This window comes from Felis catus, chromosome C1 (genome assembly GCF_018350175.1).
Source record: "Felis catus isolate Fca126 chromosome C1, F.catus_Fca126_mat1.0, whole genome shotgun sequence".
NCBI classification, from domain to species: domain Eukaryota; kingdom Metazoa; phylum Chordata; class Mammalia; order Carnivora; family Felidae; genus Felis; species Felis catus.
The window spans coordinates 40073520-40091347 of NC_058375.1; the positions used below are offsets into that span (position 1 = coordinate 40073520).

General features: G+C 44.7%; 1 long non-coding RNA gene across 1 annotated transcript in view; it reads right to left on the reverse strand.

The window, feature by feature from the left end:
* Positions 1 to 17828, reverse strand: part of LOC102902450 — a 127869-nt gene that overhangs the window by 11308 nt on the left and 98733 nt on the right. The window contains exons 9-10 of the long non-coding RNA XR_006584262.1: positions 10079 to 10144; positions 3220 to 3434 (exon numbers count right to left, since the gene is read on the reverse strand). This is a non-coding gene — a long non-coding RNA (uncharacterized LOC102902450). The remainder of the gene's footprint in view (positions 1 to 3219; positions 3435 to 10078; positions 10145 to 17828) is intronic.

Sequence of the window (17828 nt, forward strand, 5' to 3'; positions counted from 1 at the left end):
ATACTAAGCAAATAAAAGACTAAATGACATTGATTGAGAACCCACTGTGTGCTGGGCACATACCTCATCTCCCACACTCCCCCCAAACCACACTAAGACTCCGAAACTAGTTCATCATAAGCCTTAATGATTTCAATACGCATATGGATGATGCCTCCAATATCCTGGCTTCTCAATTCCTCAGCCTTTGCTTCCCCTTCCACCTCATTACTCCCTTCCTGCTCAGACCTCAGATCTGAATACCCTAATGTTAGTTGCAAGTGTCTCTGTCAGTGCCTACGTCCTCTCCCACTTCCTCTGGGAAACTGACTCAATCCCACTGGGACTTTCAATTTGCCTTGTACTGTCCCTTTCCCCCTCCCCCACCCCCACTGTCCTCATTCCCTTCCTAGCCAGTGTAAATTCCAAGATCAAACATCTAACCGTGCCTTGCATGCATTCATGATGTCCTGGCCAGCCCTCATTCCACTGCACCTGCTAGCTCTCCAGCTACTCTTCTCCTGCACCTTCACAGCTGCACATGACAAGAGGAAAATACATGCTAATGCCCTCAGTCTCCCTTTAAATTAGGGACCACTAGCCTCACAGGGGCCCCGAGACTACTTGCAGTAGCACTGTTTCTCTAATTCATTTTCTCTCCCTCCCTCTTGGATGGTGCTTTCCTGCTTTCTCCTCACTTTTCAAATTTCCAATACCCCCTCCCCCATCTTCATTCTCAATCAAAGACCCTGCTTCCTATCCTACTTTTCTGGCCATCTCTCGAGTTTCTTCTTCATTTCTTTGACCTCTAAATGTTGAAGGCTGGTTTCTTGGGCCTTTTCTCTAACTACATTCACTCCCCAGGATCACTCATCCAGGGTCATGGCTTTTAGTATAATTAATGTTCAGATGATTCTCATGTGTATTTCCAGCCCAGATCTCTGCCCTGAACTCTGGAGCCAAATACACAATTGCCAAGTTGACATCTCCTCCACCTGACTGTCTTAAGGACATCTTATACTTAACAATAAAAGAATAGCTTTTTACCCTCCTGTCCACCCAACCTGCTCTCTTCACCGTTTCAGCAAATGGCAGCACCATCCTACCAGTCGTTCAAGCCAAAACACTTGGGGTGACACTAACTCCATTTGCTTTTCTTCTATCCTTTAGAAAATTTCCCCTTCATGTAGAGATTGGTACCTATTTTGCTCACTACTATGACCTCAGCTCCTGAAAGAATGGCACTTAGTAGGTGCTCAATAAATATTTGCTGAATAAGTGAATAATTAAATTAATAACGATGAATGTCTTGGGCACCAAGTTATTCATCCATATGCTCATTAATAAATAATTACAGATTGGATAAAGGCTGAGAAGGAAGGTGCTGTGGGAGAAAATAACAGAGGGGTTCTACTTAGGGTAGGGGTCTTCTCCCTCAGAAAACGACTTTGAAATGGAACCTGAAGGATGAGAAGGAGTCATTGTGGAAGAGCCAAGCAAAGAACATCAGTGCAAAGGCCTGGAGGTGGGGAGAGTTTGAGGGGATCTAGGAAAGAAACGAATGGACAAAAGGGGCAGAAGAACAGTGAGGGAAGAAACAGAGATGCCAGCAGACTCTGGATTGCTAAGCAGGGCCAGATCATGCAGGCTTTTGCAGACCTTAGTTAGGAATGTGGATTTTACTCTTATGTGGATCCTGAGAAACTTAACAGAAGACCATGGGGGAGGGGAAGGGGAAAAAAAAGTTAGAGAAGGAGGGAGCCAAACCATAAGAGACTCTTAAAAACTAAGAATAAACTGAGGGTTGATGGGGGGGTGGGAAGGTTGGGAGGGTGGGTGATAGGCATTGAGGAGGGCACCTGTTGGGATGAGCACTGAGTGTTGTATGGAAACCAATTTGACAATAAATTTCATATTAAATAAATAAAGTCCTCAAAAAAAAAAAGAATGTGGATTTTATTCCAAGGTCACTGAGTTCATTTGTCTTGTCAACTTTCGAAATAAAAAATGTGGAGTAATGTTAAGACCTGAAGATCTGGCTCCCTGTTCTGCTAGGCTTACACTATGTGACCTCTAGCAACTATCTCTGCCTCTCTGAACTCCACATCTATAATCTAGGGATAACCACTTCTGATCTGCTTACCTTGTACCATTGTCTTTAGATTCACATGAGGTTAGCCAGGGACCTTCAGAGGGGTCACTGCCAGAGCTTAGGGGGCATTTTAACCAGATTGTTAAAGACTTGGACTAAGCAAAAGGAAAAGCTAGGAATGGTTTGCACTTAAAGAGGATAAATATGGTTAAAATCAGCACAGGCTGTTTTGCTATGGTATAAATTAAAAAGTATCTCCTAGCGTTGCCTGAGGCTTTCCAGCCAAGTTCCTGGCATTCGAGAAGACCCGTTGAGAAGTGACCTGCTGACAGAAGAGTACCTGGAGATGGAAATTCTGTCCTGTCAAGGCCCTCAAGTGAGGGCTCACTTTGCATATCCCCACTCCTGCCCTGGCCATTAACTCTCCCCCTCCTTCTCCCTCTGCTAAGGCTTGCCACACCCCATCTCTCTGCTCAGGGAGAGCTAAATATAAAATGAAAGCAACTGTAGCCACTGCTGTCTTGAGGTCAGGACACCCCTGAGAAGAATTACAAAAGGAGTAAGACATCTGAATCAGGCTGACCGGTCCCATGTGCCTTGGTGACTTAAGAGAGCCAGGCTGGCGTTCCAGGTCATCACCAGCTGGGCAGGGTGGTGGCTACAGGCAGCACCTCCTCCTCCACTTTCAGACAGTTGCCTAGGGCTGCTCAAGGGAAGCTGAAGCAGGTCAGGGAAAAGAATAGACTCCACATGCTAATATGGCCAGGCCTGGCCCAGGGATGGGGTCTGGGAGCTCAGAGCAGAGATAATAAAAATGGCTGCTTTTTTGTGAGTACAGACCAGGAGCCAGAGGCTTGAATACATTCTCTGTAATCCTCCTAACACCTCTTTGAAGCACACAGTATTTTCCCATTTTACAGGTAAGAAATCAGAGGTGTGGAGTTGTCAGATGCAATTTTCCAGCATCGTCAGCTTGGCCGCAGGGAAGGTGGAATTCTAGTCCAGTCTGTCTGACTCCAAAACTTATAAACTCTTTCCGCTAAGTCTCACTACCTCCTCCAGGGATATTTGCCTCATCTGACACAGCCAGAGGGAGGGGACCTCTAAGGCACATTTGCCCCTACAGGTAGAAATTTAAGAATAGTTACCTTATCAGACTGTTGAAAGGATTCAATGATTTAGCACTTGGGGGAGCACATAGTGAATGTCTAGTACATGTTGGTCCTGGTCACGATTATGGAATTTGAGCCAGCTTCCATTTGTACCTTCATCATTCCTAATGATTTCTGACGTGCCGTGTGACTGCCCTTCTCCTGCTCTACTCCCTACACGCACACCAGATCTCTAAAGCAAGACACAGCCACTGTGGAAAGAGCATGGATTTGGGGTCAGACCAAAGTTCAAATTCCCACTGTACCACTTACTGATCTAACAACAGTTAGTTTCCTTTTCTAATAAAATGTAAATAAAAGTATCAAATTCAATGGGTTTCTGTGAGGGCTAAATGAAAAAATATATGTAAATCACACCTGATAAATAAAGAAAACTCTTTGTGACGATCGTAAGGCCTGTGTCAAATCTTCCCTACTAGATGAAAAGGTCCTTGTGGCAAAGATTTGGCTTCTTATGAACACAGATTCCCTGGTCCCAGCATCTAGGACAATGTCTGGAACTTAGTAAATGCTTAAGAAATGTTTGCCAATGAATATAGAGTTTTGTCAATAATAATTTTTTTAAGACCCTGAGATACAAGGCAGGTAGCACAGACATACCGAAGCAGATTTGACCCTTCCTCTCTGAAGCTGACATCCAGTTGTCATCATCCTCATACACATCAAGAATTGGACACATTATTAAAATCTCTCAAAGCGACTTCCCTCTCAACTATCCTTCAGGCTGCAATGAGATGACAGAGATCTGACATCTTCATCACACAATTACTAAAACACCCTTTTTTGAGTTACCATTTTAAAATATTTGCCTAGGGACGCCTGGGTGGCTCAGTCGGTTAGGCATCCGACTTCAGCTCGGGTCATGATCTCGCAGTTTGTGAGTTTGAGTCCCCGTCGGGCTCTGTGCTGACAGCTTGGAGCCTGGAGCCTGCTTTGGATTCTGTGTCTCCCTGTCTCTCTGCCCCTCCCATGCTCATGCTCTATCTCTCTCTGTCTCTCAATAACAAATAAACATTAAAAAATTTTTTTAATAAATAAATAAAAATAAAATAAAATATTTGCCTAATTTAGCTGGAGTTTGGGTTTAATTACAGGAAGAATGTGGGCTTGGGTTAGGTTCAGTTGAATTTAGGGAAGGGGGAGCAGATAACTGGATTTCTTTCACGTGCTGAAGGACTTCTGCTGGTTACAGAACTCCCAAATAACTCTGGGCCAGTCCAAATAAAGCAAGTGACACCAAAGAAACTTGGAAAGCTCTTTGGAAAGAAAGAGAAGGTCATGGAGCAGGAGACTGAGAAGGCCTCAATCCAGTTAAAAATATTTCTGTGTCTCTCTAGGGCCTTAGAACACAGGTCAAGATGCTTGGCCTGACTGGCATTCAAGACTTCTATGATCTGGCCACACCTCTGATCTCTGCAACCTTGTCCCATATGCACAGCTCTCAATGACCATGGACCTCATTGACTTTAAGGACCTCAGGGCTCTTTCAACTTCTTTCCCTTGGCCAAGGCCCAGTTTTATATCTTTTTCCTATACAGTGGCCTAAACTTGACTGGTCTAGTTTATCAACCAATAAATACACATCAGGGTCTTATTATGCATCTAAATTGGCTCTAGAAGCTGGGGAGAAAGCAGTTAACAGAACAAGTAAAATTCCCTGCCTTCAAGGATGGAACAGACAATAAATGACCGCATAAATAAACAATATAGTCTTTTAAATGCTATGATAATTGCTTACCATGTTAGTTCCTTTTCTCTTTTTGCTAGAACTGGTAAGGGAAGGGACAAAACAAAATCTGTGCTTGATTCAAGGTGTAGTTTTGGGGGTGCCTGGGTGGCTCAGTCGGTTAAGTGTCCGACTAGGTTTTGACTCAGGTCATGATCTCTAGGGTCATGGTATCAAGACCTGTGTCAGGCTCCACAGAGCCTGCTTAAGATTCTCTCTCTCCCCCTCTCTCTGCCCCTCATCTCTCTCTCTCTCTCTCAAAAAAATAAAAATGTAGTTTTGGAAACACCTTTGATGTTCTTTTTTTTTTAATTTTTTAAAAAGTTATTTTAGGGGCACCTGGGTGGTGCAGTCGGTTAAGCGTCCGACTTCAGCCAGGTCACGATCTCGCGGTTCGGGAGTTCGAGCCCCGCGTCAGGCTCTGGGCTGATGGCTCAGAGCCTGGAGCCTGTTTCCAATTCTGTGTCTCCCTCTCTCTCTGCCCCTTCCCCGTTCATGCTCTGTTTCTCTCTGTCCCAATAATAAATAAACGTTGAAAAAAAATTAAAAAAAAAAAGTTATTTTAGTTTTGAGACACCGAGAGAGAAACAGATCACGGTGGGCAGAGGGGAGGGGCAGAGAGAGAGGGAGACACAGAATCCCAAGCAGGCTCCAGGCTCTGAGCTGTCAGCACAGAGCCCGATGCGGGGCTTGAACCCACGAGCTATGAGATCATGACCTGAGCTGAAGTTGGACGCTTAACCGACTGAGCCACCCAGGTACCCCAACACCTTTGATGTTCTAAATACTCATGGAAATACCCTGTACCTTACCCTACCATTGCACTGAGACCCATTAACTGATGTTAACAGCACATTATATTGTCCTTTGGACTAGATGAGGAGCTGCTTAAGGGCAGGGATGGAGTTCTGTTCTCACAAAGGCACTAGAGACTATCTGCTGAATGAATGAGAGGAAGATTGTGCCAACACTGAACTGTCTGTCCTCTGACCCCTAGTCATAAACCTTCAATTCATTTATACAAACATTCTGCCACTCTTGCAGTGAATTGCCCTAAGCTCTAAAGTGGTCTACTGAGGACCTTTGAGCTGGGATCCCTGATGACATTATAGCATCCAGGAAATAAGCATTTTCCAGCCCAACTCCATGAAAATAATGATTGAAAACATCATTAGCTAGTGAGCACCTTCTATTGCCAGGTGCCATGCTAGTTCCTTGACATAGAACATCTTTTTAATAACTAAAAAGTTCTCCTTGATAATCCTCCCAGTGCCAATAACTGTGAGAAATACATGGAAATTACTAGCTGCTATCAATATTACTGTGTCTAAAACTACCGTTTTCCCCTGCATTAGAACAATCTGAACATTGTTAGGCAAAGACATCTAAGCAATTTTAAAATTATTTGAGTCATGACAGAGAGACTCACAACTGAAATATTTACCTTTCAATTTCAGGTGAGGATGTTCCCAGAGATGGAAGATGTGACAAGTTCCCACATCATGTGAGCATCAGAGAAAAGTTCCCCTGACAAGTCACGTGCAGAGGTGGGAACCGCTGATTAAGGAGAGGATTAATTTTATCTTCCAAGTATTTCTGCCAGGGAAATACTCTTAAATTTGTAGAATGGTGAGGCTGGAAGGGTCCTTTGAGGTTTCCTGCTCTAACCCAGTGTCTTATGAATGGGGAAACAGAAGTGCATCCTAATTGTTCAGACTGCTTCCTTACATTTCCTGCTTCAATCCCTCCACTGCATGAGAATTTATTGAATGAACAAATGAATACAAATGAGGGAGTATTTGGATCTTGTTTTATCCATTCATTTAGTCAACAAATACTGAGTATTTACCGTTTTCCAGACACTGTTCTAGGGACTGGGGATACAGCAGTAGACAAAGCAGAAAAAAAATCTCTGCCCTCATGGAGTTTACATTCTAGAGAAAGGAGGTGAACACTAAAACTATATGCATACATACATGTTAAATGGTCATAAAAGCTAGAGAGCAGAATACAGCAACAAAGAGATAAGGAGTGGGGGAGGAGAGTGGAAACTTAATTAGGATGGTCAGAGAAGGCCCCTCTTAGAAAGAGATAGAAGCAAGGAAGGGAGCCATGTGGATATCTAGTGGTTAAAATCCAGATGGAAGGAATAGCAAATGTAGAGGGCTGGAGTATCCAAAGAATCCTGAGGAGGCCAATGTGGCTGGAGTAGAGTGAGCAAAGTGTGAGATTTCCAACATGATTCCAGAGACCAGAGACATGATAGGAGACTGAGGAGGGGTGCACCATATTGTAAAGGTCCTATGCCATCAATGGCTGGTTTCCTCGCATATCATTCTTCTCTGTACTTTTCCCTTGCCCTCTGGCTTCTGGTTACATTTGGCCAATGGGAGGCACTAGCAGATTAGAGAGGGAGGGAATAAAAGCGAAGTATATCTCTCACTCTCTCTGTTTCAAGTGGTATATCTAGCAGGGGCTACTGCCCCCCATGGCTCCAGCTCCCACCAGACAAGCCTACCAAGGTTCAGGCTCTGGTGGAACAGCTCCAGTCCTTGGGCCCCTCCCTTTATTCCTGCATCCCTAGGGAAAGTAGCAGCCCCTTCATTTGCTAATCTCACAGTTGCCTCACCTCCTTGGTTGCTCTTTTAGCTCTTCTAATACCTCTGTAACAAACTCCCTGCATTAAATGATCTCTACTAGATTACCTGGTGTGAGTTGTGTTTTGCCAGCTGGACCCTGACTAATCCAGGCTCCATAGGCCCTTGTTAAGACTTGAGCTTTTACTCTAAGTGAAATGGGAAGCCATTGGAGGGTTCAAGCAGAGGTGGATGAAGGACCTTGAAAGCCTGAATGAGGCATTTGTTTTTCCATAAGCACTTCTTGAATTGAAAACACTTAACCAAAGTCACACAAAATATGTGATGAACAGACCTCTGGTGCCTGCTCTTCTGCTCTCCACTCAGTGCTCAATAAATGGCATTGAGAATCCAGAAATTTCAAAGACAAGAAAAATAATTTGCATATTCTTAAGCAGTTTTGCTCAGGACTCTAACTCTTTGAAGACCTTTGCGGGTCAGGAGGGGAGATGACACTGTGCAGAGGAAGACTTTTATCTGTTTGATTTCCCAGGAGTGCCAGCAGAGATGGAGAAGAAAGGCTAACCCTTAGGAAGCCCTTGCAACATCCTAGGCACCCTGCCAGGCAATTTCATATCTAATGGCTCATTTAATCCTACAAGGACACTACTCAGTGGATATTATTATCTTTATTTTGCAAACAGAGCTTCTGAGTTTTAGAGTGGTTAGGTAACTAGTCTAAGGTCACACATCCTCCTTTTCCATTGACAAGTGGACGAAGGATCAGTACAACCCTCCAAGGTGGCCATCAAAGCAGTTGAATGAGGAGTCTTTGGGCAAAGTCATTGGACAAGAGACCAGGTCTTCGAACTAAAATTCATTTTCCCTCTCTGAATCTCAATTTCCTCATCTATAAAGTAGCAATAGTATCAATGAAATCCATTTCAAAGGATGGCTTTGAGGGTTAAAAGAAGCTACTGCATGATAAGAGCCTTGCACATTTTAAAGCTCTATATAAAAAGTTCTTAACTTGAGGTTCATGCCTGAGCTTTGAGGTCCATGAACCCCTTAAAGATGATGCTAAAATTTGTATGTAAAGGCACAAATATGCTGGTCCTGCAAAAAATGTGACTTTCTTCATGCCTCTTTTATAGGTAAGCATCTTGCTGTGTGGATGGTGATTCCATTTTATAAAGAAAAGCTTTTCTATACTACATGGCTTCCAAATATAAACCAACTAACTACTGTGTAGACAATGTGCTCCGGACTTTAGGGGAAATTCAAAGGATTTTCAAGAATAATTTCCATTACATGTGATTTTTGCCTTACAGACCATCTTTAGAATTTAACCTCTGCATAAGATGTGACTCCTCTGTGCTTTTGTGGCAGGAGGGTCTGTGACTCCCAGCAACAGATTCTCAAAGGAGGTGACCCAAAGTTGGTTGGAAGCACCATTCTAGACAAATTTTGCAAGTGTTACCATGTTTTTTTTTTAATTTTTTAAATGTTTATTTACTTCTGAGACAGAGAGAGACAGAGCATGAATGGGGGAGGGTCAGAGAGAGGGAGACACAGAATCTGAAGCAGACTCTAAGCTCCGAGCTGTCAGCACAGAGCCCGATGCGGGGCTTGAACTCACAAACCATGAGATCATGACCTGAGCCGAAGTCGGTCGCTCAACTGACTGAGCCACCCAGGAGCCCAAGTGTTACCATGTTAATAGTGAACATACTACGGTTATTGTCATTACATATACATTTATTGAGCTGTTATTATGTGTCAGATATAGTTCAAGAAATCCACGTCCACAAGGCTTATAGTGCTGTGGGGATACCAAACCATATGCAGCTGGCAGGCTTCTTGGAGGAGATGAGATATGAGCTGGATCCTAAAGGATGCTAGGAACCTTAACAGGTGAAGATGATAGAAGAGCTTGCCAAGTGGGAGGGACGTCTTGAGCAAAGACATGGGGTGGAGAAGGTGGCAGGGTCAGCTTAGAGAACTCCTAGTTGTGACTGGAGTACAGGTCAAGATGTGGGATGTGCAGGAAGGAGGCAGAAGTACTTTTGGAGACAGAAGTAGGGCTTGGCTATGGAGACCTTCAGTGTCAGCCAGGCTACAAATTCTCTTATCTGTCCCAATATCCACAACCAACTCAGCCCTTTAACTCCCCCAGCACCCATTCCAGGGCTCAATACCTATGGATGCTATGGGAGAAGGAGGAGACCCTTAACCTAGGTAAGAGCAAGACAGACCTGGAGTCTAGAGTCCTGATTCATCCACCATCCAGTTGTGTGACCTTAGACAAGACTCTTCCCTTCTTTGAACCTCAGCCTCTTCATCTATAAAATAGGATGTGTACTATCTCTTCTGCCAATAGTACCCAGTAGGGTATTTGGCACTTTGTGGGAGCTCACCTCATGTTAGTTGAACTGGGCTCTTGGAGGCCATCTAATGAGACAGTGAATAGTCAAGTGATTAGGAAGAAAGACCAAAGACAGCCTTAAAGTCCTGTGTTATTGTGGTCACTGACCTTGAGAAGCTCTCACTCCATCCAGAGGCAGCAGACTCAGCCCTCTTCCCTCACGCCAAGCTCCCTCTACAACAAAGGAGACAGGAGGGAAAGTCATCCGTTGCCTAGGCTGACCCAGACGTTGGAAATCTCCCAATGCATGCTAATGCCATCGACCCTCACCGAGCTGTGCTAGGTTTTCAAACAAGCGTATTTGACTCTGATTCACCTCTGGAGAAAAGAAAGGTTACATTATTGATATGAAAAAATACCAGGAACAAAGTCACCCAAACAACAACAATTCTCCCCAGCCTTCAACTTTCACAACTTCTACTTAAGTTTAGGTGACAGGCCCTTCTCAGAGAGGCCATCATGCCATCATCTCCTCACTTGATTACCTAACAGATACTCACTTTGAGCAGAACTTGAGCCAGACCCTGGGAGCACCAAGAGAACACAAAGCAGACCCTGTGTTAAAGAAGCTCTCGATCCAGGGGCAAGAAAGGAGCAAAACTATGGACCCAGAAAGCTGCAAACATTAAGATGTGATTGATCACAGGGCAGGATAGTCCAGAGTTCTTTGGGAGCCAGAGTAGGGAGCACTCATTAGCTTGGGATAGGCGAGGCCATAGAGATTTTGAAGACACCCAGCCCTATACAGGCTAGGGCCAGCTGCAACCCCAGCACTCCCTTTCGCCACACCTGCTCGCACCAACCGCACCACCATGCCAATAACTCGCAGCTTTTCATCTGTACCAGCCCATTTCATGCATTCACACCAGTGATAAGGTACATAAAAATAAGACTTGGGAAGCAATAATGAGGCCCATTCATGGAAGACAGTTCAGACAAGATCTCACAGGGAGATGCTAGAATGAGTAGGAATTCACTCGAGATGTCCAGGGACTCTGTGTGCCACGTGGGTAGAAAGGAAAGCATATGCAAGGGATGGTATGGAGTTACTATAGCATAAAGTGAGTGTGGGGAATTTGTGAGTTGATGCTGGGGGCAGGGGCAAGTAGCCAAGGGCCTAGGATGCCAGTCTAAGGAGTTAGGACTTTATCCTATAGGTTGATGGGGAGCCCTTCACAGGTTGTAAGCAGGGCAGTGACTTGGTCAACCACCATGACTCTGGGGTGCTTGAAGTAAGTTCAGAGGAGGCTGGGCTTCTATAAATTGGTGGAAAGAAAGCTGAAATCTAACCCAAAAGCAAGAAAGTGCATCCCAGGTCCCAACAGAGCCTCAGCCAGTGAGCAATCCCTCCCCCTCCTAGCGCACAAGGACCCAAGGACTTCCCAAGGTCACCCTAATGGCCTTTGATGTCTAGCATTTCTCTACCACCATCCTAAACCATCTCCTTTCGGCAGGTTCTGCACCAAGGACAGATTTGATGGTGAGCAAATGGCTCACTGGAGAAATAAAATGCTTGTGTTTCTTCAGCAGGGAAAGCTGTTGGGGTTTTTTGTTATCATTATTATTATTTTTCTCTGAGCCAAACAAGTGACAGAACATAATAATATCATTTATTCTAACTTGCTCTTGCAAATCAGAACTTTTTAATATTTTCCTTTCAAATGAAAATGCCATTTATCATTATCAAATGAAGTGCTAATGAAAACAACATGTCTAAGAAACACATTCACACAGCAGAGCATGATGGAGCACCTTGTCAGCGGTCCATAGTCTCGCCGTTAATTTGATTTCTGCCAAAAATCACTTAAGTGAGACTTGGGTTTTTTTTCCCCCTCAATGCTCCAGGCCCTTCTACTGAGGTCTGTTTATTCCCCTCTCCTGAGAAGGCTCTGAAATCTCAAGCCAGTTTTAATCTGCCTTTTAATGGAATTCCTGTTGATTGCATGAGGGATGTGTGTGCACGTCAGGGAGCATGGGGGGCTATGCTTGCCTGCCTGCGTGTTACTGCTCATTTCTTCCACCCAAAACATATGTGGCTGCGATGTGTCCTTGTTTAGGTATGTGTGTGTGTTTCTGTACTTCAGTTTGGGTGTGCCTCTGTAGATGATTATGTGTTCGTGTCCTTAAGCCATGGGGACAGTAATTATGTCTATTTGTTCCCCACTGTAGGCCCAGCATCTGGCCTATTGCCTGACACGTGGTAAGCACTCAATAAATATTTGCTAAGTGAATGTTAAGTGAATATGTCTGTATGTCTTCATGAGGCATGTATTTTTGTCTGCATGGGTTCATATCTGTGTTTCTATTTACATGTATGGGTCCTTCAGGGCAGGAATTATCCCTGAATCTCTAGTGCTTTGTAGAGTGCCTGGCACATGGGAGGCATTCAGTAAATGTTTGTGGAATGAATATGTCTATGGGTTTCCATACATTTTTGAAAAATTGAGGTAAAATTGACATAACATAAAATTAACCATTTTAACTGTACAGTTCAGTGGCACTTAGTATATTCACAGTGTTGTGCAACTATCACATCCATCTAGTTCCAAAACATCTTCATCACCCCAAAGGGAAACCTTGTACCCATTAAGCAGTCACTCCACACTCCCTCTCCCTCCAGTCCCTGGCAACCGCTAATCTACTTTCTGTTTCTATGGATTTACTTCTTTTGGATATTTCATGTAAATGGGAATCATACAATGTGTGACCTTGTGTGTCTTGCTCCTTTCACTTAGGATAATATTTTTAAGGCTTTCAATATATGTTTTGACATTTGTGTGTATTTAAGTCTATAGGCGTGTATTTATGTGTGGGGTGGTTGGCACCAGTGCTGTGTCCTTAGGACATGGGAAAAGGCCTGACAGCTGAGCAATGAGGAAAACTTCTTTTGCTGTGCTTCCACCCCCCTTCCCTGCCTGCCACCTCTGAGCCTCTGCGTAGGCTGTTCCTCAGCCCAGATCACCTTTCCTCATCCCGACCTTTGCCCTTGCTGGGAGAGCTCTGAATGATTCGTTGGTGATTTTTCCAAGGGCTACCTATTCCAGCCTTTGCCTACCCCAGTCTGGGTTATGAAACCCTTCTCTGAACTCCCACTGCCCTGTGCTTTCTTTTGTCACTGCCTTGCTCCACTATGTGGTCAGTGTTTGTCAACTTATCTCTCTCCCTATGATCATGGGCTCTTAAGGGCAGGGGCTGTATTGTCTTCACCTTTGCAGTGCCAGTGCTTAGCATGATATTTAGCTTATAGTGAGTGTCCCAGAAGTATTGCTTCAAAGAATGAATGAATTTCTAATAAAAGACATTCCATGTAGAGAGAACAAAGTGTGCAAAAGCCCTGAGGCATGAAAGAGTACATTCATTTTTAAAAACTATACCAATTTGGTATGAAGTGGAGCCTAATGTGTGTGGATTAGTAGGAAAGTGAGAGTTTAAATAGGAAGCAAGAAGTAGAAATGGGCCCATCACAAACCACCCCAAAGAAAATGGGAAGCCCCAGCAGGGTTTACAAGGGTGTGTCATGGCCCAACTTATGGGCTGCAATGCTTCCTCTAGCTACTTGGTGCAGAATGATTGGAGACAACCAGGATGTGATAAGGGTGAACCATCTAGAAGACTACTGCAGAAGTCTAGGCAAGTGGTAAGCGGCTTAGTCTAGAGTGGTGGCAGTGGAATTGGAGTCAGAGACTTGAGCAATGCTCAACAAAGCATGGGTTGTGAACTGGGGCTAATCCATGAACTATTACCAGTCCACAATGAGAGAAGTACATCAAGAAAAGGTGAGAGCAAGGACTTAGAAACCTTTAGAGCAATTTGACATTGCTGAGACATTTTTATTGTATTTTACAAAAGTATTGGTCCAGAACATATTGGAAATGGAAAAATAAAAGGTCCTTCACAAGGTAGTTTAGAGGACATCCTAATGAACGGGGTATGCTGGGCACAGGGAGAGATTGGAAGCAGGAGTGCTCCCGGCAAGACTGTCAATGACAGGGACCATGTCTGAAGTATTTCTGTGTCCTCAGGACCCCTTTAGGAGGAAAGGCTTAGAAATCCCAGGGTTCATCAGGAGCTGAAGGTCCTGAACAATGTCAAGACTCCCACAGGATTCCAGGAAGGGTATCTTAGTCCACTCAGGCTGCTATAACAAAATACCATCCACTGCATGGCTTAAACAATTGAACAAAAGTTATTTCTCATAGTTCTGGAGGCTGTAAGCCCAAGATCCAGGCACCAGCAGATTTGGTGTCTGGCAAAGACCTGCTTCCTGGTGCATAGACAGCTGTCTCTTTGCTGTGTCCTCGCATGGAGGAAAGGGATGGAGACATCTCTGTGCTCTCTTTAAAAAGGGCACTAATCCCCATCATGAGGGCAGAACCCTCCCAAAGGCCCCACCACCAAATATCATCACACTGTCGTTAGTTTTTAACATATGAGGATATAAACATTCACTCTATAGTAAAAAGTGAGGACAAAAAGCTGGGTCCAAAAAGAAGGGATCTGGTCACGAGCCACAGAGGATTCAGGCTATGCTTTCTGTGCTTTCCTCCAGCTCTGCCTTGCTCTGCTGAGTGTGAGCTTCTGTGAAAACTGAGAGTCTTCCCTGCCCTTCACACCCTATGCTTAATCAGCCACTGAGCACAGGAACCTCAAGAGCAGTATAATGTGGGATTGAGAGCTTGAACTCTGGAGCCAGACTGCCCAAGACTGAATCCTGACTCCACTACTTACTAGGTATATAATCTCTAATCCTTGAATATGATACATACCCTTTCAGTTATGTTTCTTTGGGTTATTGTGAAAACTAAATCAGTTACATGTCAAGCATTTAGACTGGTGCTTGGCACATGGCGACAGTTCTATGTGTTTGCTTACTATGGTTACTGTTATTATGTTGGTTGTTTCTGTTTCCTAAGTATCTCCTGAACAAATCTGCCCCTCTCTCCATTCCTTGTACCACTGCCCAGTCTAGGCCACAGACACAGCAACAACCTCCTCCTCAGTGGCCTGTCTTGCTTTGGGTCATTCCTCACTGCACTCTGGCCACAGAATGCTATTTCTGAACCATGAATCTGGCCATGTCACTTCCTGCTTAAAACCCAGCAGTGGCTGTCCATCGTCCCCAGGATGAGGTTCGTGCTCACAGACATAATTCACAAGGCCCTCTGTGATTCAACTCTTTCTGGCCTCTCATAGACTCAGCCTTTGCCACCAGGGCCTTTGCCCTCCATGTGTCAGCCACATGAGCCTCTCTCAGCTCCCCAGATGGCCTTTGCATTTTCTGCTCCCTCTGCCTGGGCCAGCACCCCCAACTCCTTCATCAAACCAGCTCCTCTGCCTCCTTCAAGGCTCAGCTCAATAGCCACTCTTTCTGAGATGCCATCCCTTATTCCCCAGGCAGAACTAGGAACCCATGTTCTCTGTTCCCATAAGCCCTGTGCTTCGTTGACATAGCACTGACCACACAGTGTTGCCTTTACTGTTACATATCTACCTCCCCCAACCATAAGCTTCCCTAGGTCAGACCCTGGGCGTGACCCATCTGTGTAGATGCTCAATAAACCCATATGAGATGGGATTGAATTGGAACCAGCCCAATATTGCATTTTAAGTGCCAGAAAGCAGAATAAAGTGGCTGGATCCAACTTCTTTAGGAGAGGCTCATGCGTGGGCAAAGGGAGCATGAGATGTTCTTTTCTCACACCATCCTCTTCCTGCTGCCAACCCCCTCCTAGCCGCGTGAGTCTCGTGAGTTGACTCCAGATGGGATGGGCTTGGCAGTGGCTGCCTGGCTGTGTGCCCACCACTCGTGGGCGCCCAGGAAACACTTGCTCAAAGGAGCTGAGCATCACCAAGCAGTCCAGCCCTGCAATTCCTACGTGGGGCCTCGGAGAGAGGAGTAGGTGGGAAGCAGGAGGTGCAGTACCTAAATCTATAATATCTCTGGGCCTCAGTCTTCCCCTCTGTGAAATAGAGTCAAAAATCCCTATCTTAATGGTTGTCATGGGAATCAAGGAGATCAAAGATGCAGGCATATAGTGAGACTTTCTACTCCTGCTTGATTCCTGTTAAGTTTCTTGACATTACCAGGGAAATTGGGGTGAAGAGAGTGAGGAAAAGCACAGTTTTGGGTAGGGTACCACTTTTGTACAGCATAGACAGGAAGGTTCTCTGCAAATGTACAATATCTTCCAAGGATCTGGCTCATTTTTAAAAGCACTCATGGATGGTGAACGTGGATACTGATTTGTAATGGTAAGGAAGTAGAGATAAGGAGTTCAAGAAACACAGGATTGTGTGTATATGAAAGAGAAGTAAACTGAAATACCCTACTGCCAACAACAACTAACATTTATAGAGAGTACTTAGTATGGACAGAGACTGTATTAAGTGCTGTATATGTGTAAATCTTATTTAAGCCTCACAATAACCCTATGAGGAAGGTATAATTACTATTATTCCCACTTTACAGATGAGGAAACTAAGTCAGGGGAAGTTAGGTAAATTGCCCAAGAACCCATTAACACAGAGCCAGGATATGAACCCAAAACCATCTGATTCCCAAACCCTTGCTCTTTCCATCCTGTCCTGGATATTGTCATTGGTCTTCAGCTCTATACCTGCTGTTCTAAACTCTTCTGGGCACCTGTAGAGCGGGAAACCTATAACTACACTTCTAAGATTCCTGTGCCCACTGGGATCCAGTCTGATTCTACAACTGGAAAGCACACGTGTGTGATAAGAAGGCCAGAAGAAATTGATGTCATTTTCGGCGTCTGTTATCCACAAGAGTGTGAACTCTTGGGTTGTAGGAGCTGTGCCGATACCAGTTCCAGGAATGTCATGGGGGTGAAGCCTCCACTCCTCCCCCTTTTCCTTTTCTAGACCAAGAGCAGTGATGGCTTCCTTTTGGTACTGATTTCTGGGGAGCGCCCCCTTTATTTCCTGTTTTGTTTTCCAACCCCTCCAAGAGCTTTATAACAAAGTCTCTTTGCTTGAAATATCTAGAGGGGTTTACTTCTCAACCAGACACTGGCTGACACAGTATTGCTTTCTACTCCTTCAATTAAAGGGAATAGCCAGTTATAGGATCAGTGTGTCTGCCAAACAGACTGAGGGCAAGGCTGAGGACTCTGTTGGATAGTGGAGGTCTATCAGGGAAACTGAGGCAAGCATCCACTGGGCCAACACCAACAAAGGAAGATGTGGGAGAGTGCTGCCAGCTGGTATCCAACATACCAGGCTTGGGCTTTGGGCCTAATTCCAGAATCCACCCACTCTTGATTGAGGTTGAGCCCCAAAGCCATCCCACCAACATCAAGATTGCTCAGGACTTGGGTAATGCAAGAGAACCTTGGGGCTGGCAGGTGAACAGGCCAGGAGATGCAAGGGTAACAGGATATCTTCTGCCTGCTTCCACTACCCCTAGTAACCTATCTACTTTGTGTTGTCTGTTCTCTTCATTGGGAGCCTGACTGAGAATAAACTTTGGAAATTTGACAAACCTGGGTCCCCATTCTTTACCAGGTAGTTCTGTTACTCACTTAGCCCCTCCACCCAACCCATGATCTCCTGGTTTATAAAAGGGAGGGGGGCTGTCATGCCCACTGAACAAGTGTGAGGATTGAGTGAAATAATGTGTGTAAAGTACCTAGCCCAGCTCCTGGCCCATTGCAGATGCTTATGTGCATCCCTGCTCTCTTCCCCCTTCTGAATCATAAGCTCCCTTATTTAGTTATTTAACAGATCCTGTATGTGTGTTTCTCAAGCTCCATTATAAGGTCTGGGATAGTAAAGATCATGTCATAGCTTTCTTTGCCTTACTCAGAGCACCTAGTTCATTTAAAAATAATAATATGCT